Source organism: Dromaius novaehollandiae, chromosome Z (genome assembly GCF_036370855.1).
Source record: "Dromaius novaehollandiae isolate bDroNov1 chromosome Z, bDroNov1.hap1, whole genome shotgun sequence".
Taxonomy (NCBI): domain Eukaryota; kingdom Metazoa; phylum Chordata; class Aves; order Casuariiformes; family Dromaiidae; genus Dromaius; species Dromaius novaehollandiae.
The window spans coordinates 60,227,063-60,253,293 of record NC_088132.1 but is presented as its reverse complement, the minus strand read 5'-3'; the positions used below and the strand labels follow the sequence as shown (position 1 = coordinate 60,253,293).

Here is a 26,231-nt window from a genome sequence, read left to right as displayed (position 1 = left end):
ATTACTATATCTGAGGGAGCTACTCCCTGATATGATAAGGCAGTGCCAATACTGGCAGCCACCCTGGTAATGGCAGCAGTGTGATCCCACGCAGCTGCATGTCAGGAGCTTGCTCTAGTTGGAGAGGACACCCAAAATGTTTGTGCCTGTGAGCTGTTTTATATCCTGTCACCACAGCTGTCTGAGATTTCACTGTTGGTGGCATGATGACTGTATATACAGCAATTAAACACATAACAAGAAAGTTTGGTGTTGGGGATAAGCCTTGTGCTGGAGGGTCAGGTTGGTTGTCTGCACCACATGCTTCTACTGGGACCTCAGGGAAGCCGCTTAATACCTGTGTCTCAGTTATCCCCCTAAGAGTATTATTTTTATTTAATATACCTCACTGGAGTGTTGTGTGTATCCTTTAAGCAGAAGGTGCTATGGCAATGCATGTAGTGTTAGAGGATCCTCACGAATGCAGAGCTCATCACAGCTGTGTGGGCTTCAGTTTTTCTTTGTCATGGGCTGATTCTAAAAAAAAGTGTAGTTAGGGTCCTTATTAAGCATTGTATGCTAACTACTTTTTATCTGGCCTGAATTAAAAGGCTTACTGAGTTACCAAGTTGCAAACAGCAGCAAGATTTTTTTTTTTTTTAGTAGCCACATTCAGGTAAAATAATGATGCACTGAAATTTTAAGAAGAGTTTGTTTCTACTCCATCACAGGCAATGGCAAGTAGAATGGCTTTAGTTAAACAAAACTAAGCCTCAAAAAAATCTTAAATTCTAAGAGCCAGTGCAGATATCTCTTGGTACTGTTGACAGGACCCCAATGAACAGAGGTTTGAGGTAGATCTGCCAAGACTTTCTCCTATAATGAGTTTCTCCAGAAAGACTGGAAGGCTTTTAAACTCAAAATTTAGTTTGAAAATGTTTAGGCTTTTAAATAGAGAAAACTCAAAATGACCAGGGTGATAGAACAAGAGGAAAAAAAAAAAAGAAATGACAAAAAAGCAAAGGTTCATACATATTCTCTCTGTCAGTCTGTCCTTGAAGGCAAGTCCTCGCTTCCGGCCAGCCCGGTGGCTTTGCTGGTAGCAGTGACCCCAGCTCCATTGCCCCGGTCCGTGGCGGTCCCTGCCCCTCGCTGGCGGCGCGCGCAGGCTCTTGCCTCTCTGCCCTGCCATTCCCACGTCTTGCATGCCTGCCCTCTCCTGAGTGAGCTCCAGGAGCCCCCAGGAGAAGGAGTAATCCCCCGCCTCCATTTCCCTACAGGCTTTCACATAACCCCTTTTTAAGTTACAGGAGGTGGCATATAGCTGAGAACAAGTGTATGTGCCACGCCGCCGTTCCCATGCGCGCTCTGTTGCTGCCCACATTTTCCATTCTTTCCAACTCTGTGCATGAGAAGTTCTTTCCCAAAGGTGCAGGATAGTCCTCCACGGCTTCCTTAAAAAAAAAAAAAACAGTTTTTTAATTCCTGCATGCCATGTTTTCAATAGCGATAGAGCATAAACATGTGTTGGCAGATCATCAACTAACCTAAGTAGCCAGAACTCTGCTGACTTCAACGGCCATGGACAATTCACCACATCTGAAGACAAACACTAGAGGCTCCGTCCTGCTGACATGGAAGACAATGCTGAACCTCCCGCTGGCTTCATGAGAAGCAGGATCTGACATACAATGCAATATCTGGAGAGGTTTGCTTATATGGACTCTGGAGGATTTACAATAACATACATTTCATTCTTTCCTATGTGTGTCCAAATGTGAGGTCACTTGTTCAATTACCCATATTTCTAAAGCACTTATTGGGTAATGAGGGGAAAACAAAAGAGCGATTGCATTTGCTTATTGCGCTGGATTTTTTCCCCAAACTAACACAATGGCACTGAGGACATTTTGCTCTCAAGAAAATGTAGGAAGCCAACAGGAAAAGAAGAAGAAGAAGGAAAAAAGCCCCAATCTGAATGGTTGCAAAATGTTATTGAAAGGATTCATAATGGGTTCCAAGGGGTTTTATTGAATGGCTTTAGGAAAGCTTAATTCTTTAAAATCATTTCTGAGGTGAACATGTATTTAATTATACTTCAGTGGGGTTTAAAGGCCTCATATAATTAGCATTGTTCAGTGAAAAGCGCCTATTTTTTTCAAATGTACCCCTTAATTTAAATCTTTTCCTGCAATTTGAGCTTAAGAGAGAAACTGTTTTTTAATGCTGATTACTATTTCTATGAATCTCAGGCAGGTAAAAGAAGGAATTAATAGAAGAATTTTATTTGGATGACCTATTAGCTTCTATGAAGCTTTAAATGAAAGTGAGTGCAAAATGGTGCAATTAAATTGAATGAAGGTCTAAAAGCTGTCCTCCCAGCCTCTCTAGAGGTTGCATGGGAAGTCTGATTGAAGCAGGACGTTAACGCAAGTTTGTCTGTAGATGAGGTGGCTGGAGCATGATGGGAAGACCCGGGGAGGAGTGAAGCAGTGGAGGGAGCAGCGGAGAGCGGTAGAGGAGCCAGGTGCTTGGTCTCCCTGGGGACCTGCTGCCAGGTCCCGGCTGTGCTGTGGGGCGCAAGCCCAGGGAGTCAGTACCTCCAGGGTGAAGAGAGGGTAGAGGGTCTGCTGAGTCCTGCTGGGAGAGGAGGGGAAAGAAAGTGAGAGCTGAACCCCCCCTGGATTCAGTTATGTTGCTAAGGAGTGAAGTAAGGGACCCGGTGTCCCGCTGAAGGGGTGACGCAGCCTGGAGGAGATGGCCTGTCTCTCCCGGGGCGGCCAGCGGCGCTCTCAGCAGCCCGCCTGAGGGCTGCCCGTGTAGACAGTGTGCAACAGCGTATGGCGACTTCCATAGGACGCCAATTAAAATGTGAGCCTTGGCTTATTAAATTGATGACAGTTATGGGGAATCAACCCTAAAGAGCCAGACAGATTTGTTACACCCCATCTAAGACCAGGCATGCCTACTGGTGAGCCTTCATTTCTTTTGGTAAAAGCAAAGCAGCTCCATTTTTCTCTCCTCTCACATGCTACCATGTCCTACTAGTGTGGTCCTAGCATTTCTATTGGAAACCAAGTGGCTTGCAGGGGTTACATACCTATAATCTCACTGTATGAATATAAAAGGATTACTTTTCATTTATTACCTAGATTCCCTTCAGGCGAGGACACAGCTGGGTTGTCTCAGCTATGCGCCATAAGAAGGTTGCCCTAGCAAGCCCTTCGGCTAAATCTGTGAATGCACAGCATACTTGTCTGGCTTTTGTAAGTAGGATTAGCATGTCTAATTGAGAAACATTACCTGTTGTTTAGTCTCAGGCTGCAGTCACAGAGTAATTCCAACATATGCTTGACTCCCTTCTGATATTCAAGTCTAAAGAAAACTGGCGTTTGCAAAATCTTACTGCAGGAGGTTCCCTTGTGCAAAAAGAAGGGTAGTTTCTTACAGGAATTGTCAAAAGATTGTATCCTAACCTAAAGCATCTTGCTGCCTTGGCTCAGCTTCTCTGCCCAGTTTAGCAGAGAATCTGACCCCAGAGATTTTCCATTGCAATTGCCAAAGCAATTTGTGAGTGGAATATTTTGCAAATATTTTGTGACAATTTGAACTTGTTTTAAGAACAGCAACTAATACTTCTTCTTTGATTTAATAACTACTGTGCTTCTTGTATCTTTTTATTGCTAATTCAGCTGGTTTCTTTGGAGTTCTTGGTAGCTACAGACTATGTATATAACTTATTGTTGCCCCTGCACAGAGGGCAAAGGTCCTTATATCGGATAAGGCACAACACACTAAAGATAGAGTAAACAATGTGAAGTTAGAGTTATACAGCATACAATTGTGGATGCTGGTTCAATCATAAGGTTTTTTACAGCTTAGAGTATATATTGTTTGTCAGTGTAGCCTAGGAATGGAAATGGAGTTAACAAGGCAAGGCAAAAGAAGCATGCTTTGAGAAGTGGAAAAAAGCGCAGTTTTTAACATAGCTTTAATCTTCAAGCTATTGTTCATTTGTGGCTACTCCACTGCAAGTTGTAACTTAGGTCTCTCATCCACCTCATTTCATCTAATTTCAACTATATATTAAGAACAGTTCCTGGGATGAGAAAATCATTTGCCCTTATTCCTTTGACTGAATACTCTGGTATATTGTCATCTTCATCCGTTTTTGGGGGCAAAACTAACTCAAGCACACATGAGAGTGAGATGCCCTGGCCAGGACTTGGAAAGACCAAAGAGAAATCTGAGGGTCATGTCTTTCTTTTGGGCTGTCATTTTCTCCAGACTGTTAAAGTCTTTCCTTTCTCTCTTGCAGATATATTTCCTGTTCCTCTGATATTGGGAACTATGTATGAACCTCCCTGCTTTTAGTTCAGTTTTGAACAGGGCAGTTACCACATTAGTACTGCATTATTAATGATGCACCCCAGCTTTGACAAAGATTTTTGCACTGATATGCCATATTAAAGAAATGAAGTTATTTCTGTTCCTGTTCCCAGCACAAAAGACAGTTGTCATCCACATGCCCTGAAAAGTTCTTATTTTTCTTTTTTTTTTCTTCTCAAATCCCCTTAGCATTTCAAAAGTTCTTTTGATCCACTTGTGAATACAATGGCCTTTTATTTGCCTACACCTTGATTATAGCACAATTTGCCAGAGTGTTTAAAGGATCTCTCCCCAGGGCATTTGTCATTCCTCTGCTGGAGACAATGTTTGCACAAGTTTCCTTTCATCCTCTTTCCCATTATCTGTGATTTCTGCAACACTCTGAGATCTCTTGCACAAGACCATTGCTGGTGCAGAAGCGCCATGTGTCATTTTGAAAGGCATTCCTTGTGATCTCCTAATTGCATGCTCATATTTGGGAAGGGCTCTTGGCGTTTTTCCTGAAAGCTAATATCCTCCTGCAGGGCCAGTACCTTAGCGTTGGTCTGACAACAGGATCTGTGGCCTTTCCATCCGTGACTCTGCCGTGTGCACACACACCTCCTTTCCGTGCAACTGCACTCAGTAGCTGTGCTGAAACTTTTCAAAGGGCAACTTTGTTACCTGGTGTATTAGTTTTATGCAGTTTAATGCAGGGTTCATCACATTAAAACAGGTATTAAAGTCAGGGTACAAGAAAACTCTCAGCACCTGAGGATGTGGCTGGGTATTCTTTGACCCCCAACACTTGAGATCTTGAGATCTCCCATATGGAGACTTTGGTAGCAGCCAGGTTTCCTGTTGTTCAAAAGGAGTGATTATTTCTGATTAAATTTGAAGTGAGAAGGATGAAGGCTCCAGAAACAAGATCAGTTCCAGAGGCAGGTTTGCCACGTTCATAAACCCCGGTTCGCTGTGAAGGGGACTCGCATTCTTCAGAGCGCTGGAGCTGTCTCATGCCGATCCTATGGCCACTAAGCCCAACAGATTCCTGGGTTGGGCCGTATAAGAGGGGAAGATCATCTTTTAATAGCTGTGTATCATTCATGCAATGCACAAAGAGAATTTGCCCCCTGAATAGACTAGAAGTCTGTTAAACCTTTTCTTCAGTTTCTTGGCAGCTCTGGTAACGCAGGTATGTCTGTCTCCTCTCTCTCCTGCACTCTCTTTTCTAACTGCTGAGAACTGATGAGTATTTACAGTCTGTTTTAGATGGTTTCCAATTTCAGCTACTGTATGCATGTGTGTAAGCCCTGCATAATTTCAGTGTGGAGCTCTTATGGTGGTTAGGCATGCTTTAAGTAAGTCTTTGGCATTTCAGTCGAAAAGTATTCCCAGGAGATGGTCAGGGGCACTCTGCGGTCAGGGAGCTCTTCAATGCCAAGCTCTGCATGTAGGACACGTTAGGTGTTAGATGCTGTCTGTTGTTAAATCTCACCCTTGGTATACAGTACAGTCTGCACGCAAACTAAGCTGGTTTAAAAAAATAAAAACCTCACAAATGCACTGCATTCGGACCTGGCCGTGCATAGTCTGTTATGCCTTTTAGGTCCAGTCTCGCACTGCAGGTCCTCGGGAGTTTCCTACAGCCGTGGTGGCTCTGTCCCCTCTGCCACTCCCGCCAAGAGCAGGGAAGCGAGCGCACCGGGTGCACGAGGGATGGCAGCACCAGCTCCACTCGCATCGCTGGCCGTGCCCCACCGGGCTCGCACAGAGCACCCGCAACAGGCAGCGCAGTGCCGCCAACAGCCTCGGGCAGCTGCTTGGTGCCTTCACGTTGTCATTTGGTTGCTGTCAGGCCCTAATATATAGCGGTTTCACACGTCTCTGACCATTCTGAGGTTTCCAGTTTGCTGTGCATTAGTGAGTTTCAGGAACTGATTTGTTTGCGTATCTGCCTGTCTGTAAATGCAAGGGAGGTTTTTTGCAGGGGTAGCGCCGAGCACATGGGAGGGACAGCTAATGCACCCCCCTGCTGAGCATCAACAGCAGCAGTAACTTCAGATTTAGTACTTGCTTAGATGGCCTTTTTAAAAGCTAAGTAAAAAATTTTAAAAAGATACAAAACCCTTAAAAGTTAATCCCTTAACAGTTACTACTTCTGGGTAGAAGTCTATATAATGGTATAACCCAGCATTACTGTCACATTGTTGCATATGGCATAACACTGCCATACAGCACCTACAAAATGCCACCATTTTATATATAGACTATGTGCAGAATAAAGGCTCTGCAGCCCATAACAGCCTCTTTCAGAGCACCATAACTCAGCGGCGTCGCAGCTGCTATGTAGCGACTGCTGGGAACAGGCCAAACAACGGGCTGGTGGAGGGGCTCGCTCGCTGCAGCGCGGCGCCGACAGCCTCACCTGCGCCCGCAGCAACGGAGCAGCGCTGAGCCAGGTGTTTTGAAATAAAGCTCTGGGATCCGTGCTCCTTGAGAACTGCATGTGGCTGAGTTGGAGCAACTCTCACAGGCAGCGGAGGTGTGTTACTGTGTTTCATGTCTTTCACAGATTTATGTAAATCTGGTCATAAGCACAGCTAAGTAAGAGAATTCCTCGCAAGTGATGGAGGTTCTGGGAGTATCAGACCCTGCCTCTTACGCAGTCCTGTTAAAACAGATAGCAAGGTAAACTAAACACTGTGTTTTATAGGTAGTAGATTTCAAATAAAATTTACGGGAGAAGAATTTCTTAGTATTGTTGAAATGGTAAAACACCACCATAAACTCTACAAATAGGCATTATGGTTATGTTATTTATATCTTTCATTTGAATACTAAGCTGTTATTTCCTTCAGATCTTCTCTTCATGTATTTACTCAAGCTTCAAAAGCAGTGATTGTGTTACAGAAGACTATAAAACCCATTTTTTTCTGTAAAACAAGGCAACTCAGCAGAAGAAAAGACGAGCAAGAAGCAACGGGTTTGGGATTAAGGCAGGTATAGGATTGGACTCTACTACAATCTGAGGTTGTCAGATGTGTACTTTTGGTTTTGACCTTTAGAGATATGAGGTTAAAGCCACAAAGTTTAAATCTTCATTTTTATGTTCATAGCCTCAAAACGCTAGATTGTTCATATAATTACATTTTAGGCCAGCCACTGAAGAAACAAGTAAAAAAATATAAATTTTAATCAAAACTTGCCACCATGTAAAGGGAAACCACTAGACTTTGCTTTTATATAGCTTCTTTTTTCCATGAAATTTCCAGAAATGATGGGTGATTTTTGGTTTCAAACATTCTTCAGTAGTAACTTGAGATGTTTTCAAAAAATCCTGATTTTTTGGAGTTAGTGGACAATTTCCCTCTGAAAACCAAACCTTTTATAAATTTTTATACTGTGGTGAACACACTAAATCTTTAGTTCCCTTTTAAAATCTCAACCAACGAAAAGAAAATAATCTTTGGCTTGTTCTGTTTTTCTTGTATTATCCATGGGCCAGATCCCATTACTGCTAACCTCCATGTCAAGGCTTCTATGGGCTTTCTGGCTGTAGAATCTGGCCTTAATTTTGCAAATGTTACCTGCAAAGGATCAGCATAATTTACAAAAATACAGTAATTATTTCATGTGTTTTCTTATTCCTGGCTCAGTATGCACCAATTTCCTTCTCTTGCCATCCTTCCATCCACTGTTGGTGCTCTGGAAGTCTAGTTAAGCTACTCATAATAATTCTGTCATTCATCAGCCATTTGTTCCATTGATTTTCTCCCTTTCCTGACCCCAGTGAGTTGCTTACTTCATACTTTTGTTTTGAAAAATTGCTTTCTCCACACTAGGAAAAACTTCCTGTGATCAGTGTTTCTGTAGAGACCATATCAGCATGGATTCAAGAAAACAAGTGCATCGAAATAAAAGCTCAGGCTTATCTCCTACAGCCCAGCTGTTGACCAAAGATTAATGAATGCTTTTCAATCCTTTGAAGCTATGAGTTCGGATTCTTTTTCTACCAATGGCAAACGTTACCTCAGAATCACTATTTGATGGTAGTGCTTTATTTTGATGAAAAAGTCTGTCTTCCTGGTGAGCACACATTAACTTTATTGAGGTATGTTCAGGCAGGCAGGAGTGCTTGAAGTCAGTTATCCTGGGAAACTAGAGTGGCAGGCAGGAATCTACATCACATTTATACAGCATCTTTCCTTGGCTCTCCTTTCCAGGGAGTGGCTTGCAGTGTCTCCGGTTTGCGTCCTCCCAGGGTCTCTGCGTGAGGGTGAACAGCAGCACCCCTATTCCAAAGGGAGGGTAAGTGATTTGTGCGGGGTCTGGGAAATGCAGCCCATCAGTGAATTAAGTCTTTGAAATCCCAGGTGAAATCAGACCCCCAGGCCAGGCTGTTCTCACTGCACTGAGAGGGGGAAGGAATGGACAGAAATACAATCTGGTCAAAACCTTTTGGTGAGGAGGAGCTGGGGGTCATGGAGAGACAGAAGTAGCAGGGTGTCAGGCGGTGGAGCGGGTTTGCGTGTCCTTGTCCAAGTTTTCAGCCCTTGAGAAGGTTGGGGGAGTTTAGTGTTTATTTAGGATACACGGAAGGCTTGGTATCTTGGGAAGGTGTACTTAGCCATTAGAAAGGAAAAGTGTAGAAATGACTAGCATGCTGGTGCTTGACAGCAGGGATTTAGGGAGCCATTAGCTACTGCTCTGATTGCTGTTTTTCCAAAGGCACCTGTCAGACCCAGCCGACACTTCAAGCACAGAAAAAATATTTGGCACCAGCCGTTTCTTGAGAATGTGTTTTGTATTTTCCTTTTTCGCACACTTGCTTTGTTCTCGTGAGATTTTGTACTAGCGAAGGTTTCATCTTTGCTCTCTGCAATTGCCAGCAGACGTGCCTGCTCTACATACCGCTGGGCTGTGGGACTACGTGCAAGCTTTGCTCTTTTTACCCTGTTTTCCACTGTCCTGGGGATCGGGGCTTATGACTATTAAGGAGATAGCTGCATTTCTGTGCTGCGGCGGCCTGCTCCAGACCCTGCCCTCGAAGCTGTGACCTTGCTGCTGCGTCGGCTGTGCTGGGACCAGAGCAAATGGCTCCAGCGGGCTGTCTCTGCCTCGTTGCCTTCGCTGCCTTTATCTTGCGGAGGAAAGACTAGTCTTGGACTTGAGCTAATGTGTCTGCTTCACTGCACGGGTCCGCTCCTCCCCATGCTATCTGTGGGACTCTTCGCCTGACTTAGCCTGTTTTTTGACACACAGGGCATTTTTAGGAGATTCCTGTTAAACTCATTAATTCATTTTCCTTTTGAGGCAGTACAAAGGCTTTCTGTTTTTTTTGTTTGTTTGTTTTAATTGCTGTTGGTTTTAGGTTTCTCGGTCTTTTAAGATTTCATTCTCTCTCCAAAATATTGCAGGAAGAAACTGAATATAAATCTATTGTACAGATAGAAAGTTAAGTAGTGGCAAAGCTATCAGAGAGTAGAGGACGTGGTCAAATTCTATGAATCCTGAAAAATCACTATCCTAAAAAAAAAAAAAATCAGCTAATACTGAGAGTCTGGCCTCTCCCGTTAACTTCTCAGCAGAGGCTGGGATAACCGCTATTTTGTGCTGTCTTTCTGCAGGAGGCCTCTATGAGCTCTGGCAATCACAGTCTACATATGCCTGGGATTATGCAGGTTTGTTTTTTAAATCAGATTGAGATGACACTTGTGCACTTTGCTCCCCTGCCTATTCTGTCCAGAAAAGCCATTAGACTTTCCCAGAATTGTATCCTCTGGGTATACTTGATGTTTGAATTTGCAGATAGGATTTGTGGGTTTTTTGTGGGGCAGGAAGATGTTTGTGAGGTCCCTTTTGGAGGCTGCACTCCTTGGTTTAAGGTCAGTTTCAGTTAATAATGACTTTCCTTAAAACAGACAAAATAGATTTCACACGAAAGCCCTTTTCTCTATTTTAAGATCATTCTACTAGTGGTTCTGCTGGCCCTATGATTCCCAGAAAAAAAACGCCTTTAGTTTCTACATTTAAGACAGAGAAGTAATTCTTGAATCATGTTAGATTCCTTCATTCCTAGCCTGTTTTTATTACTAGCTTCTTCATTTCTCCGTGCCCTCACACTCTTCCTTAACTGTACAGATGACCTGTTCTTCCTAGGGGTGTCAGCTTGATGAGATCCATGTGTGATCTCTTTTTAAAACAATGAGTATTTTAGTATCTCTGCTGCAATCCCTGATTGTATTTTTGTAAATATTTGTAACAACCAGATCTTATATTCTTTTAGTGAGACCCCTTTTGATCAGCACTGAGAGCTCTGTATTTCATTTCTTTATTGTCTTCTGTGGCTTGCTTTTTTCATTTCTTTATTGTCTTCTGTGGCTTGCTTTTTTCTCTGATAATATAACTAGTCCCCATAAAGCATGTGCACCTGTACCCAGCTTAAAATGAAGATACTAACTTGAAGGCAGATAGTCCAGTCAGTTTTCTTCTGGGATGTTGCACATTGCTCTTAAGAGAAAGCCTCGGGGCTGTTGTTCTCCCCTTCATCCAGCTTTGCACCTCCTGCTAACACTGTCCAGCTTTGCAAAGTCAGTGTCTGTGACTCTGTATTGCCTTGGCTTCTTTGTTCCCAGACTGTGCCGGCTCGTGAATGGGGATTTCTCTGGTCTTTTGAGCTCTGCTTTCTTGGCTTTGCCGGGTCACTCTAACAGTACAGAGAAACTTCACTGATCCAAACACTTTGGGAATGGATCACTTTTTGGGTCACTGAAACTTGTAATGGCAGTGTGAGGGTTATGTGTGCAAATATGTTTTCTTAATATGTTCTAAAGTTCTTTCACACAAAAAGAGTATATTGACATTAGGTGAAGTAAATGAAGCAGTAATTGTAGAATGAATGCCTTAAACATAAAAATCACTACAAGTTTTCTGTGTCAAAAATAAAGCACAGAATCTGCATTGGCTGTGTGAATATACAAAGCAAGAACACTGCAGGAAGATGTTTACAAGACACGTGCTTAACCAATATCACTGTGTTCCAGCAGAAAGCAGAAATGCCAAATGAGAAGTCCTTGACTGTCATTTATTTTCTCAGATGCTGTGAGTCTGTAGAACAACAAAAAGTGAGTAGTGTTTGTGCTAAGTGAGCTGCTGTTGAAGATAGGCAATGCACCCATCAAATACTTCAGTAGTAGCTTTGTGGTCTACTTTTTAGCTGTTGTCCATATTGTTGTTCTTCCCTGAGATTGCTGCTTTGTTGTCTCTTGTGCACGGATCTGTTATTTTACCATCTATTATTTCAGGGAAAGCTGTCTTGTTGCATTAAAACCAAAATCATTACCACCCTTACTTAGCAGTGAAACTTCCAGCTCTCTTTGCAGCGACTTCACCTGGTCATTTCCACCACTCGCATCAGCCTGCCCTGCATCAGGGTTAGTGTCAGGATATGGGCTTATTCCAATCATCCAGAAGAAATTCAGGCCTCATATTATTCCATGCTTTGTCTGTCATGGAAATTCAGTGTTTTATAGTTACAACATTGATAAGCCTTTACAGAGTTTCCTTCCCTAATAATAACTTGCAGTGAAGATGTGCCTGTGGCTCTTCTTGAGATTTTTGAGTATCTCTGATGTAGTCCTTAGAGTCTTCTGATTTTACGAGGTAAGGATTGTAGCTGGGAGAAAATGAGTGTATGGCATTTGTGGGTTTAGCAGTAGTTCAGCTCAGGATCTAGGGTTGTGCTGTGAGCTCAGGAGAAGAGAGCCAGGCACCAGGGCCAAAGCTCAGCCTCTCTGAGGTGGAGTTCAGAGCTGTTGGGTAGAGTTGTTGCTGCAGAGGCAACGTCTCGTGGCTGCCACGGAACTTGGTGCTCCACAGGAGACCGTGTCCCTGGACGGGAGCTGGGAGTCCTGGCTACTTCTGAGGAAAGGTCTTGGCTCCTTGAGGGGAAAGCCTGCCGCAAGAAGGAGGTACCTTGAGCTTAATGGGCAGGAGGGCCTGGGAACCGCTTGCTGCCTGCTGCCACCCCCTGAGCAGAGCTTCCCAGTGGGATTGGGGCATGCAGCAGGGCCGTCCTCCCCAAAGTGCTCCTTCACGTTGAGGGTATCACAGCACGGCAAGGGCTGGCAAGGGGTGTTGTTCAGAAGCAGGACAGCCTTTATCAGCAAGCTTTTCTCTCACTGTTGAGTTGTGGTTGTAGGAACAAACCAGTTGAAGAGTTCGGATGTGAGGTCTGACATCACTCAGGGACAGGGCAGTCCTATCAATATGTCTAAGAGCACAAAGCCTTGGGAAATGGGCAGTCAGGAGCTATGGCAACTGGAAACTGTCTGGTGCAGTCGTGTCTACAAGAGGGATGATGCTTTGGATGCTTTAAAGTCTTGTGTGTTCTTTTTGGAGCTGTCTCCAAGAAGCAACGTATTCCAGACCAAGTGTGTTTTATGACAGCTGAATATTCGGTTCTGACTTATTTCATAGGCAGGCAGCTAGTGACACAGTCTTGCCTTGAAAGATGAACGATCTCTAAGATTGAGGGACTTTGGTCAGGGAGTGGCAACTTCTATTTGATCTGTCTCTTCCTGAATCTCTCAAAATAGTTATGCCTATCCTTAAGTCTACCCTCCTTAGCACCTGGGAGGTGCAATAGTTCTTCCTGAGCAGAAGGCAACTCAGGAAGAGCAGGACAGCCATCTGAGAGGAAGCCCATGCTTGTAGCTTACCACGGGGAAATCATTGTCTTTGACTCAACAGATGCTCCAGGGTTGTACAGCTGTCTAAGGGAATGAGATTCATGTGATTTCTCTAACCATCTGTCATTCCCAGTGAAAAAAGTTCTCCTCCATTTGAAATGCCAGCGAAATATGACTGCAAAACAGAACCCTCCTGTTCCTGCAAGTTTCATGGGAAAAGCACATACAGGTAGAAGAGAGAGATCTGTGTCACTGTCCCCCCACTAAGGAAAAGACAACAGAGCAATTTTGTTTTCATTCTGTTTTGTAGCATCCACCTGGTCGATCTACTTGTATCCTGCTGGGAGGGCTCCAGACTCACGTGGTGCTGGGTCAGGGGCTGCCAGGTTGGAGCAATCACAGTGGAAATGGAAGCGGTGCAGGATGCGGGATGCTCATCTGTGGGAATAGAGGCTTTGAGATTTCCGCTTTGCACAGACAGCTGCTAGCACCTGAGTGTGGGTCCATCCCAGCATGGCTTAACCATCTGACTGGGTGCTGAGCTAAGTTATTTACCTAGGCTCCCTCGATAGTGACCAAACCAGGAAGTTCAGCTGGGCTGAATCATCTTCTGAAAGTCCCTAAATCTTTCTATTGGTATCTCATTTCAGTGCAAAATCTTGGTGAAATGAATCTAGACTTTGGCCATTAGGATATTAAGTGTGGAACTAGAAGATGTGATTTTGTGCCCTTTAGATAGCAGAAAGTCTTGAACTTGAGGATCTCGAATCCAGTGGTCTCTAGACTGTGATGCAATAGTAGTGAATTATCTCCTCTCCTGGATATGTTTTTGAAGGCAGTTCTGTCTGTTTGGAGTTGCATCTGTAGGAATACAGAAGAGGAGCCCTGGGTGCGCTTGCCGACTTAGGCCCCTCAGCACTGCGGTATCTCAGCCCTGGGACAGGGGCTGAGCTGCTCTTGCCTGGCATGATGGAGCCATAAGAGATGTGAAAGCTTAAAAACCTAGGGAAATTTACTGGTAAAAAATCAAGCACTCATGGATTTAGGTAAAGATTTGAGCGTTGTGTTCTGGACTCAGTTCTGCCTAATTTCCACTCTGGGTGCTCATGTCCTTATGTGGACTTCTTTCTAAATGCTTGGGTTTCAAGGGTGGATATATAAATAAGGAAATTATGTGTCAAAGCCAACCAGTGAAGCTGATTATTCCATCTGGTATAACATTGCACCATTCTATTTGATTTCCCTTTTCTCCTTTTCCTTGCTTTCCAAACCTGTTATATCACCTTCTTCTTTTCTGCAGCTATAATTGACAGAGATGAGTACTGAGGAAGAAATACCTTTTTTTCCAGAGCCATAAAAATAGTTTCCTTGGTTTTATTAGCAGTGCATAGATGTGAGTTCAGCCTCCTCTCCAAAATAGACAATGAGGAGGAAGTACTCAATTTGGCAACGCATTTGGGGTTAGAAACATTGCTGCCTTCAAAACATTTCGCCAGAGTCATTAATTAAGTGCTAGAACAGAGAACTTTGACCAAACAAAACTAGAGGAAATTACATTTCTCTTTCCTGACCTATATAAAAAGCATTTGTGTTTAAATCATACTGAAAGCTTTAAAGGGACCTCTCTCCTAGTGGAACATGCAGAAAACATAAATGTCTTGCGATGGGATTGTTGCTCAGTATAACTTACTAGGAGTTGGCTGTGTTTGCTCGTCTTTGCAAATGTTTAGCGAGACTGTTTATGGGATAGAATCTAAGCAAGAATAGTGCAGTTATGGAGTTCCGTTTTTCAAATGCAAGAGCAGGAGACTTTCTCCTAATGCTTAGGCTTATCCTGCCAGAGAACAAAGACAAATCCATCCCATTTCTGCTCAGTCACGATGACTAGTGTTGTGAATAACTCCAACGCCTTGCTTGGATATACACAACAAACGCACAAAATCAGAAATTGGGGGAATAATTGAAGTTTTAACAGAGTCCAAGAGAACTGGGTGCACAAAATATTAGAGAGCTAAGAGTGTCAGAATATTCCTCTGTTTCTATTACTGAATGTGATTACCAAGACCAGTGGAGAAGTGGTGATCTGGCTTTCATTTAACGTGTTAATGGACCACACCTCTTCAAATAAGGAAGAAGTCCCAGCACATTGTATCTTGCGCTGGGGACACAGCTGTTGTTGCACTCTTGGGTCCGAACCGAGTACGTGTGCTGCCATGTCCTGCTGCCATTTCAGGTCTTCACGTGGGTGAGACCAGCTGCAACTCCCTCAGCACCCAGGTTGCGCAGAAGGATGCTTGGGCAGAGGAGCTCGGTGGCAGCCGTGGCAGGGGCTGCAGTGGGGCCCTGCTCTGGGGCAGACACGAGGCATGGGCTGTGCTGCATCTCCACAGGCGGCCCGAGGTACAGCCGGGAGAGTGCAAAGAGGAAAGGGAGCTTCCTTGGCACCGTGCTGGGGGATACTGCACTGGAACATAAGTCTTCTTTACCGGGAACCGGGAAGAAGCCTCTTGTACCAACTCAGCTCTGCTGTTCTCTGCAGCGAATGGCAATTTTCTTGTGAGCAAGCACCTATTCATTTCACTATTTTCGCTGGGTGTCAATGAATATCATGACAGTTAACCACACAGATGTTAATGTTGTAACATTCAAACACCACAATGTTGCTTCTGCCTGAAAAAACTGCATGTCCCCCTTTACTTCTGAATCTGTACTGTCCAGGCAGCTTTATCGCAGGGCCCACAATGGAGGCATTTTTAGCTACCACCTGCAATAGGCTCTATGCCTCTGCCACATCACTTTGCATACTGCTTGCATATCCACAGCAGTATGCAGAGTATATTGCATGAACAGCTGAACGCCTTCTCCTCTGCCCATGGCCACGAATTGCTGCTGTTGCTGTGCGTGATGTCAGTTCTCGGGCAGATTCAGTTTGGGAACTGATACTCTACTGCTTTCTTCCATTACCCTTCTTTCTTCTACTCAACAGATTTTTCATTACTGCTTTTCTGTCATAGAGAGGTGATCTCCAGTTGAAGCTGCCTGTCTCATATAAGACAAGCTGTTCTTTCACTCTGCTTTCACTGATTACTCATCCCTTTATATAGTCTACGACATGAGTCACTCTGCCTACCTACCTGCACCCAGAGCATGGTGCACTATCCATCAGTTCCTTGTTCTGTGGCAATTACCAGCCTTTTATTGCTGGATTTTTCTCTTGAGGAGTCCTCCTAATGCCAGCGTACTTCATTAATTTCTAATTTTGCAAACCAGAAATTGTGACTTAGGTGCAGGACCTGGAAATAGGAACAACTAAATACCCTATCCTAGGAATACGCATATGGAGTTAAAAGAAAACTAAGGCTGACCTTGCCAGCAAGTCCCTTATAATAGCTTTCCACAAACATTTAACCAGCTAGATTTTTCTCTCACATATATTTGTTCATTTTAAAATTGTTTAAGTGGACTCAGCAGCTAGTGGTGCATAGTATAGATGAAGCAGGACATTGCCCAAGACAAGAAAAGACCGAATTCCTCAGATCTTCTCACCAATGCCCAAGTATGGTGGAATGAGGTCACAGACATAAACCTGATCAATTTTTTATGAATTTCTCCACATTTTTGTCTGACCAACCTACCTGCAGGTTATTTGCTGAGATGAATCTCTCCTAGTGCTACTCTGAGAACTGTAGGTTAAAGAGTTAAATTCTATTGCTGGAATGTTACCAGCAATTTTATAAATATTCTTATAAAAGACAAGTTTTGGTATTAGCACTGGGACAATGTTAACTTGAAATGAAATATCACTATTTTTAAAATTACTTCTCTGCTAATAGCTATGATTTGTACGTCTTGGTCTGAAGATAGCTGAAATTATCATTATTCCTCGCAAGTGGAATGCATACCAAGCAGGTCTGGTGCGTAGGAATAACAATGTAGGATTAATAATATGAATAGCATGTCTTGCAGCTCTGAAACAAGACTCAGTAAAAATTTCAATTGACCTTTCTCTCTCCTCATCTGAAGCAGACCAGGAGGGGGAACTGCTTGCTTCTGTGTTTCCCCCTTAATTACTTTTAGAATATTACAAAAACAAAGTGTAAACTTCCTTATGTTTCCCTGTCAGCATGACGCCCAGCTGTGAAGGGTATACCCTGTGAAAAAAATGATAAATCAGTCTTCGGCTATTCAACTAATTTCTCTGGCATACCTTCCAACAACAGTGGAAGTATGTGTTTGCAACTCAGACAGCACAGTTCTAATCCAAAATGAAGTTAGCTCATTAAATTCAGTGTATAGATCACGGCCACTGCAGATTGGAGCTGAATGCAAGCCAGGTACCTTAAACCAAGCAGCTTGGCAGTCCATACCCTGGATCTGGAGCTACCTGGTCTCTCCAGGCATCAGCACGACTGACCACTGGCGGTGCAGAGATAGTGTCTCCTCTCCTGAAACACTAGACTTCGTATATGAGTCTGTATGAGATTTATCTGATCTTTCAAAACTTGTAAAGCTGCCCATAGAACTTTGGGATATTTTCCTTCCCTGTCATCTTTTTTTTTAAAGGGGGAAAAACAGGTGTTTCTTTTTAATTATGAAAATAATATAAGTTCAGGTCCATTTCTGATCCTCTGCCATTCAGAATACATGCAGCTCTTTGTTCTCATCTAGATAAAGTAGCTATTGCCAAATATATTTTATTATCATTTGCTATTTTTTTTTGTTTCTAGTAGTTTTCAAAGATCCCAGTCTCATGAAATGCTGTATAAACAAACAACCTAAGAAAGGTCTTCCAAAACATCCTGTACATCCAATTAAATGTTGATATGCCTTTCCATTAATATATACTTTCCATCCTGAAACATCATCATATAAATCAGTGTTTCAGCTGGCTGAAGTAAATGTGTGCTTTGGGACACAATATCCAAGTAGTCCTTCTCTGTGCATTCCAGCCTTGACTTAATCCAGGTTTATCTCGGCTTTGCGCTAGCTGATCAGGAACAGCCAAGTCACTCTAAAACTGAAGTAAGTGTTCATATAGAGTATCACATTAATTAACCTGAATGGGTGCAAACTCTGTATACAGAAATCTTATTTATATTCTTCCCTGCTATCTCTTTACCTTATTATTGAGCCTCTGCCTGCTCCCATGTTAGTCTTTTTTCTGCTGTTCCTATGACTGTGGCAGAATTAATGCAATTTGCATCTCTGACTTCAGAGAAAGCTCCACAGCACTCAAAATTTTAATCACTTTAACAGCAGTGAAGGCATAAATGTAACAGCCTGGCATGGGGCATGGCACAAGAAACTGCGGTAATGAAGATGATCAGTAACAGATTTAAAAAAAAAGAAAAAACAAAGCATGAAACAGGATGGGAGGAATAAAGTCAGTCACACAGGAAACGAAGCCTAAATCTGATAAACAATGGAAAAGGAGTAAGGAGGCAGATGGAGGAGAGCTTGAACCAAGTTGTCATGTTCAGGCTTGGCCAAGGTAATGGTGGAGTTGGAGTGAGAGGCTGCACTTTCCCCGCAGCTTTTCGCTAGCTGGAGCTGCAGGAGGTGCAGTGCATGAGGGGATGGATGACAACACAGGCATCGCAGCACAGCTGTGCCACAGGGACGTTAAGCTTCAGCAACAGACGCACCAAGAAGCACTCGCTGACCTGTGCAGTGAGTACATCAGCTGGAAGACTCAATGGCTTTCTATTGCATCTCACACAGCAATAACCTCTTTCTTTGTTCTTCACGGTGAGTTTAATAGCTGTAAGAAGTGCTGGCCACACATTTCACTCAACAGTTTTTGAGAGAAGCAAAACTTTTTCCTGGAAATGCTTTTTTTTTTTTTTTTTTTTTTTTTTAAACCCTTGTTTTTCACTTCTCTACCTCTCCTTTCCTCCTTTTTTTTTCCAGTTTGTCTTTGAAAAGACAAAGAAGTGAGAATGAAGGGAGGAAGAAAAAAACCCTAAAAGCTGCTGAAAAACTGACAATGGATGGACAATGCCAAACAGAGTAACAAAACTGCAAGGAAAGGGAAGCAATCATTTCTTCTGAATGGCACCTCTCGATGCTGAATTATCACATCTCTTTGCGAGCGTTTGTTGAAAGAAGACTTTTCCATTTTTCCGATGGTGCGGTGGAGCAGGCAGTCCCTGGGCCGATGAGGCAGCCTGCTAACCCAGCTTTAGCACAAGGACACGTGCATGGCTGTTCCCAGCTCCTTTGGCTTAAAAGGCTGTGAAAACAACAGCCAGAAAGTTACCTTTACTTACTACCAGGACTGGATTTTTGAACTAGTGACACAAGACCTGAAGTTTATTATCAGTCTTCTGCATTTTCCTGGATATTGCATAGTGATTGTATTTTGCAATTAGGTCAAAACTATGCATGGGTAATGTAGTAGGCACTTGGAAATCATCAGATAACTGAACTGGTCCATTCAGCACAGCAGTCTGGATCTGAGAGGCCAGCGCCTCACCCTTGGAAGGAAGATGCAGCAATAAACCCATAAGGGGCAGCTGGGAAATAGATGGCCAGCTAGGGAAGCTCCTGATTAACCCCTGTTACTGAATATCTCGATGATACTACAAAATTCATTCATATGAAATTGCTCATTGTAGAATATTATTGTGGATATTCTCCCTGTTCATATTTATTTGAATCTTATTAAATTCTTGACATCAGAGATATCTTCTGGTCATGTCTTCTGCAGGTTAATTAAGACCGAAAAATCTACCATTCCAAGTATATGGTTAGAGTTATTATATATCAATAATTAGGTAGATATTAATTATATTTAATAGAAAACATTTTTCTCAGAAGGCAGTTGTGTATGTACAGTACTACATACATTATTAATTACAATTTGAAGCAATTCTTATTGCACTCTATTTGAGTCAACGGAAATGTTTACTGGTTTGAAAATTTGCCCACTTAGCTGTGCACGCGGGAAAAGGATTTAGGACAATTTTAGGCATGCGTTTTTGAAGGTCAGACGATTGTTACTTGCAGAACCAACAGTTGCAAAATCTCTCTTTCATTAGCAAAAGGAAAACTGTTTTGCTTTTGGTTACTGTGTTTAGCCTCTCTAAGACAGCTATTACCAAGTCTGAAATGGACCCCTTGGATGGCTGAGTGTGGCCACTTCCCATCACTGAAACCAAGGCACCTATAAGGAATTACAGAGGCAAAGGTTTCTTTATTTTTAATTACTCTCATAATACCTTGTTTTTATTAAAAATGCTGTTTTCTTTTCTAAAGAGTTGCAAAAAGTACAACTGGGCTAGATTTGCAAAGAAAACTGTATTAAGAAATCTCGAGGATGAGATCAGGGCATGCTTGTATAATCTTCTCTTGAAAATGGGTCGAAAGCACTGACATGCTCCAGTAATCAGTAAGAAGCCTGTTGACTGATTTAAAAGCAGCTTGACTGAACAGTGCAAAGAATGAGTCACAGATCATGATGACCGATGCCTTTTAATTATTCGAACATTAGCCTTCAGTTTAAAGTAAGTTGAAGAAACTGGGTCACACTGTTTATTTGGATAATGAAATCTTACTGCTATCCCTCCTCCCTGGCACCATCAGGACCTGGGTGAAATTTTGGCTTCACTGAAGTCAATGGCAAAGATCCTGGTGATTTAGATGGAAATAATCTTGTACATTTCAGTATTTACGCTGGTTTCTTAGTTCTCAGTCCCTTCCTCTGCTTTTCTGAGCTCTTTTCTAGCTTTTCATTCCATCACTTCCACTGGCCCCCTATTGCCAGCCTTGGCTTAAGTGTGTACAGTCAAACTTTTATCCCAGAGGTCTCTATATTCTTGGCTCCATTGGCCTTTGAATGGGGTATAAGAAATTTTAAGCATCTCAGGCAGAGCCCCTGACAAACACTGCCTGGAGAGGGGTGGCTTCGCCAGCCTCAGAGATGCTCAAAGGACCTGGGCAACCTGGCCTATCATTTTGAAGCTGGCTCTAACTTCAAAGCCGGCCCTGCTTTGAGCAGAGGGTTGGGTCAGATAACACTCAGAGGTCTCTTCTGACCTCAACTGTGCCACAAAAAAAAAAAAAAAAAAAAGAAAAAAAAAGGGGGGGGGGATTCCACTGTCATTTTATGAAAGCTGTAAGCAGCAATGAGTATTTCTATAGATATTTTGTGTGTAAATGCAATTTATTGAGTCTGTACTGGACAGTCTGAAGATCTAGAATTTCAGTTTTATTCAGTTTCATTTTCTCTGTTTATTTAGGTTTTATAGGACTCTCAGCACACGAGAATCTTAGATCCATTCAAAGTGGTTTGGCTTTATGTGTTGAGATAGTTTTGCTGTACTCAGACTGGAAATCTGTCATGTTGTTTCCGTTAAAGTAGATTAAATATTAACCCTCAGTCTATTTGATTAGGCACAATGTTATTTTCCCTTACACTCAGTGTAAGAGTGGCACTCACCAGGGAGGCTTTGTCCCTGGGAGGCGAGGAGGCTGGTTGCGTGTGTGAAACGAGGAATGGAGGTGTGCATGCGGGTTGGGGATGTGCTGCCGTGAGGTGGAGACGAGCCAGGAACTGACTCTAGCTCATAAGGGAGCCACTGGCCAGATGCCCTCATGTGCAGCTCGCTCACCCTTACGTTGTGCAACATGTGCACAGACTGCAGCGCGAGATTAGAGGGACATTTATTCCTTCTTTGTGCACAGGAAACTTAAAGTCACTGTATGCTGATGTTATGGTGCTGCTGCTTCAAGAAATGGTCTTTCCTTCCCCCAGTTCCCGTTGCCGCCTTCCTTTTGCATTTGCGTTCATGCTGCTCCATGCTGAACTGCATTTGAGACCTGGGCTGGTTTGAACCCTGAGAAGCCCCAGCACATGTGCCCTGAAGACAGACCCTCGCCCGTGGCGGGGGCACTCATTGCGGGGCCGCGTGGGGCCTCCCCAGTGCCAGGCAGCAGAGGAGCTCCTTCAGATGGTAAGTGCATGTGGGAGATGGCAACACGGAGCGGGGGATGATGGCGGGCAGGGGGACAGAGCCCTGGAAAATGCTGGTCCTGCAGCTGGGACGCAAAGCGGAGGGATGCTGATGGGCAGGTCAGGACACCTCTCACGTCTCCTGTGCTTCTGTCTGAGCATGCCACACTCCTGGGCTTGCCTTGTGCACAGTGAAGAGTTGCAAAGACTTTTCCTATCTCCAGAATGAGAATTTTGGGTATGCTGTTAGGACTATGATAGCTCTACTGAGCTGAAATATTGAGCTGTAGTCTTTAATTACATGAAAACCATTTTAATTAGCAAACATCTGACACCCATGAATTCATTAGCATGAACTGAAAATAAATGTTGAGTGTCACTGTGAACATCATGTTCTAGGTTTATATTACTTAAACCTCTACAGCATATTCAGTTCATGGCTGTGATGTAACTTAAATCCTTTAGATGATGCTTCTTGTCCTTGACAACTAAACATAAAACACCCTGGGCAACCTGCTTCACCATATTTCTGTGCATGTGTATTTGGAAGAAGTGCCTTCTTACTCCACCACCCTCGCTACGTTGCCAGGCCTCCTTGTCCTGTCCATGGGTCCTGCCTTATCTTAGCCCTGGTGGTCATGTCTGTGTGCAAAGAAAGGGGAAAAAGCCACCAGTGCATGCAGACACACGGTCCATCTTCTCCTGTTGGCCCCACAGGAGACAAGCATGGGCACGCAGGGCTGGTCGCAGTTGCGGATACGTGCGCTCTCCTGTCTTTAATAATAATTTATCCACAGGCCCTCACCCTTGCCCGAATGAAACCTCCTCATCGGATGCTCCCATGGATTAGGAGTGACTCTTTGGGTACTGGTGGGAAATCAAGCGAGCAGACGGGAGGACAGATGCAGCTCTGCAGATCAGCCCCAGCTCCGTGTGGCAAACACCTTGGTGAAAAAAGGTGCTGTCCTTCCCGACCGCTGCTTGCAGTGTCCAGGCCCTGCCCTGGGCACGCGCAGCCCGGGCGGCCGCCTTCCCCCGGGCATCCCGGGCATGCGGGGTGCCTGGGGACACCTGGGGCAGCCGGTGGCAGGATCAGGCCCTGCAGGAAGAGCAAATTTGTTTGCTTAGGAAATGTAGGGCTTGGGAGGGCAGCGGAGGCGTGTATTATGTATTCAGTATTTTGTGATCAAAACCAAATTTACCCCCAGGAGATTAGCTTAGTACAAACTGTGCAGCAATGCAAAATTATCTCTTTTAAAAAATGCTGTCCTAAGTAGTGATGGGGCCGGGGGAGACTGGGAGCCATGCCTGTGCCTTGCTGGGAAACTTGGTGTTATTCATTATCTTTAGCTAATTAATCAATACAAAAGCCTTTCCATGCACATTTTCAAGCATTTCCAGCAGAGGGTCTTCACCTCAACATAGATCAGCTTATCCTCTAAAAAGGAAAAATAAATCCCCACAAATGGCATTATTACAAAAGAGATTTTTTTTTTTCAATAAAACTTTTAATTTCCTTTCTACATAGCCATAGGCCAAAATAAACACAAACACACACTTATCTTCTCAGCTTAAAGACAGGTAGGAAAAAGCTTGGAGGTTTCAAAACAGAGGTCTAGCCCTGCAGGAAAAAAAAATAAAAGGAAAAATCCCAAGACTAGAGAACTTCTAGAATTCCAGTGTCAGTGGTTATTAGTCTTCACATCTTCCCATATCTTTCAAAAATAGAGTTCAGGATCAAAAACATCTGTCACACAAAAATTTATCTAATGCATTTCACCTTAAAATGTTAGCATGTTATTTACAATTTCTACATAAGCAATTAGAAAGCATAATTTCCCAAATTTCTGAGGAAGCCTTATTACACTGTTTAAACTGCAGGTGGGAAAAGTGATGCAAAAAGAATTCATGTATTTCCCATCACCCGTCACTGCTCTCCCTGCAGTCCTTTCCCCTTCCCCTTTGTGGTACCTCCTCCTCAGCTCTCCAGCCATAATCCACCCTTATCTGTCCTACAGCTGTGCAAGTTAAATCTGCTCAGAGTTCATTAAAGTAATCAAAAAAGGATTATCTGTTTGTGTAAAAATCCAGCATTTTAAAATGAGATTAAAATGTTAAAATGGGAAACATTGACCAGCTATACTTTTTTTTAAACCATTTTGCTTATTATCGGTGACCGAGGAACCACTATTTTATGATCTTGTTTTTTAGTTTACGCCTTTTACTGCTAGCTCTGTAAAGCTGTGATTTTCTCTCTGTCCCCAATGTCAAATATTAGTCTGAAAGCTTTATTCTCTTATGGTACTGTCATCTGCAACTGCCTTTCCGTGTCTGCCATGGTCTCTCTACTTTACTGTACTTATGAAGCCTATGTTACTGCTGTTGTGAATTTTACTTATATCTATTTTTCCAGACAAGCCAGGAGACCTTTGCTTTGACAGCAGTCCTGGATAGTAAAGCACTATACAGACCTGGCTTAGGAGTTGGCTCCTGAAGTGCTATGCACAGATTTGCTTTTCAATGTGTTGGCCTAACTGAAACACTGGAGGAAAGGGAAGAGAGAAATTCTTTTGTGGTATGTCTGCAGATGGATTTTCACACTAATAGAAACAAAAAGCTGACAATAAGTTCGTGTCAGGTGGAACAAACATTTTGCTTTGCCTCAGCACAAAATATTTCTTGTTTATTTTCCTTTAACAGTTTAAAAACAGAAAGTTTAGACAACCTCCTAAACAAAGGGTGGCTGTGAAGTCTAAAGAGTTCATTCAGAGGATGTTGAAATTAAACATTTACCAATCAAGAAAAAATATGTCCATCAAAATAATTAACTGAAATCAATCTATATTTTTGAGTGTTTTGCAGAGTACCTCCCTACCAAAAGTCCCTCCTCCTCATCTCCTGTTTAGGGGTAAGAAAATGGAAATGTTATGGTCTTCATTTTAAAGATAGAAAACTTGGGTGGAGAGAAGTTGGGACTGATCCCAAGTCACACGGGATGTCTCAGAAGCAAGAGTCCCATTCAGATATCAGTTCAGCCCTGGGCTACAGTGCCATTCAAGTGTTATTTTCCTGCTCAGAGAAAGAGCCCCTTTTCCCTCACCTGCACAGCTGCCTTTTTTTTTTCCTCCCTCCTATTTATTCAAGTCAATCTGCCAGGCTGCAGCAGCCGAGGCAGCCCTCGGCCAGCAGTGTCCCCGGCACCATTTATTCCTCAGCTACGAGCTCGTGATCCAGGGCAGACTCGCGCTGCCTTGGCCGCAGCTGAGATATGAAAAGCAATAGCTATTGCAGATGGCTGCCACTTCCCCCCCACACCTCACCTCCAGCCCTGAAGTTTAGAGGTTAGTAAAGCAGAAGGGAAAAATTTGTAATTGATTCTGCACTTCCACGTTGCTCGCCGGGGATCAAAGCCTGCGCTCTCTGCCCAGGGAGATCTCCCATTGAAATCAGCAGGGAGCTTGCATAAGGTCTTCAGGGGTCTAAGAGCAACCATCTGCCCCAAGAATAAAGAAAATAAATCCCAGGTGGCAGTTTAGAAAACAGAGTTCAGGGTGAAATCCCTATGTCTGTGAGGCACAAACTGTGATGGATTAGAAACAAGATATTCTCAATACGTAATTACGAATGTTCATATCAGAGATGTGATTCTAAGCATCATAAGCAGTGTTATAAACTGCCACCAAACTGCTTTGTCAATAGTAGCTCATGAAGGACTCCACAAAGCCTAAAACTCCTGCTTGAGTGGCCCCATGTCTTTTAGCAAGGAGTATCCTCTCAGTGTAATGACACTGGATGCTTTTTAAAAGTGAGGCTCTTGAGGCTCATGAGGCTTTTTTCCCCCTCAAAAGGTATATGGGGTAATGGTTTGGCATCCTATGGCTTGGATTGCATAAAATGTCAGCATATGAACCTCTGTATTTATACATTTTAAAATGTTACAAATTTCTAATTTTTAAAAAATCTATACTTGCATATAAAATTTTATATATATATATACAAAAATAAATATATAAAAATGTATACTCTATATTTATACTAAGTGTGTCTTGCACGTGACATACGTTTGCCCAAATTGCAGATTCTTAATGGAGAACTGACACAGGCACCACTCACTGAAAATGAGACATAGGCTAGCTCCATGGAAGCCATGTTCATGGCTGATTTATGTTCATGTTCTGAGCAAAAATTCCTACGGGTCTCAGGAGGTAGCACATTATCTGTGGTCCCCAGCAAAAAGC

The 26,231-nt window shown here is 43.2% G+C and overlaps 1 long non-coding RNA gene across 1 annotated transcript in view; it reads left to right on the top strand.

Moving 5' to 3' along the window:
- The window catches only part of LOC135324802 (uncharacterized), a 54,465-nt gene extending 28,506 nt beyond the window's left edge, over positions 1–25,959 (top strand). Inside the window, exons 6-9 of the long non-coding RNA XR_010386066.1 lie at positions 8,574–8,658; positions 9,978–10,031; positions 21,796–21,994; positions 22,791–25,959. This is a non-coding gene — a long non-coding RNA (uncharacterized LOC135324802). The remainder of the gene's footprint in view (positions 1–8,573; positions 8,659–9,977; positions 10,032–21,795; positions 21,995–22,790) is intronic.
- The last annotated feature ends 272 nt before the right edge of the window (positions 25,960–26,231 follow it).